Source organism: Lactuca virosa, chromosome 2 (assembly GCF_052849685.1).
Source record: "Lactuca virosa cultivar CGN04683 chromosome 2, Lactuca_virosa_CGN04683_v6, whole genome shotgun sequence".
NCBI classification, from domain to species: Eukaryota; Viridiplantae; Streptophyta; class Magnoliopsida; order Asterales; family Asteraceae; genus Lactuca; species Lactuca virosa.
This window is the reverse complement of record NC_136427.1, coordinates 315,123,929-315,124,941: the sequence shown is the minus strand read 5'-3', so window position 1 is coordinate 315,124,941 and position 1,013 is coordinate 315,123,929. Positions and strand designations below refer to the sequence as shown.

Sequence of the window (1,013 nt, the reverse complement as noted above, 5' to 3'; positions counted from 1 at the left end):
ATCACAATCTCTAATAAGGTGAGGCCTGTTACAATTCTCACATCCCACCCGAATAGCGTGGATGGATTGGTCCATCTTAGTCATTCTTCGATCCAAACTCTCCAACTTAGCCATCATTGTTGCCATGCTATCAGTAACTGAGTTCACCACCCCTCAAGTTGGCTCATTCCTTGGGTTATGATATTCTCTAGAGTGCTTAGAGAATTCTTCAATTAGTTGTTTTATCACCGGGGGTGCCTTCTTTGTGAGTGGTCCTTGCGAATCAAGGAGCTTCCTAGTTGTAACGTTCACTCCATCATAGAAAATGGAGACTTCTTGTTGGCTGTTTAGATCATGATGTGGGCAGTTCCTTAATAAGCCCTTGTATATCTCCCACTCCTCATAAAGTGATTCGCCAGCTTGTTGCTCAAAGTTTGCTATAGCTTTCTTCAACTTTGTTATCTTTGATGGAGGGAAAAATTGATCAATAAATTCCTCACGCATCTTAGCCCAAGTCGTGATGGATCCTGGAGGGAGTGATTTCAACCAATCATTCGCAGCTCCCTTGAATGTAATTGGTAGCATACGAAGCAAAACGGTGTCGCGAGCCATATTAGGGACATTGAAGTAGTCGGCTATATCGTTGACCTCGTCTAGATGCTTGTATGCGTCCTCGTGATCTTTCCCGTAGAATGGGATTTCCTTAAGTTGGGCGAGTATGTTGCTCTTAAGTTCAAAGGTGGCAGTTGCGGGAATCGCAGGTTGCACGAGTCCTGGGCCGGTATCATCACGCATCCTTTTCTTCCATTCGCCCATGGGAACTTCATCAATGTTAGCCATGGTGTTTGCTAGTTCGCCTTCTATGTCGCTTCCTTCTTCGTATTCGGATTCGTTTCCTTCTCCTTCGGTTTCGTACTCGGTGTCCTCCTGCGTGTTGCTGGATTCTCCAACTTTCTGACCCTTTTTCTTGCTAAAAGCTGATTTGAGGCTCTTAAAAGGTGACTTCTTTGGTGTTGAAGATGATTCTACGGGTT

The 1,013-nt window shown here is 44.7% G+C and overlaps 1 non-coding gene across 1 annotated transcript; it reads left to right on the top strand.

The window, feature by feature from the left end:
* The first annotated feature begins 328 nt into the window (after window positions 1-328).
* Window positions 329-435, top strand: LOC145161761 (small nucleolar RNA R71). Its single transcript, XR_013738636.1, has one exon. It is a non-coding gene; the product is annotated as a small nucleolar RNA R71 (small nucleolar RNA).
* The last annotated feature ends 578 nt before the right edge of the window (window positions 436-1,013 follow it).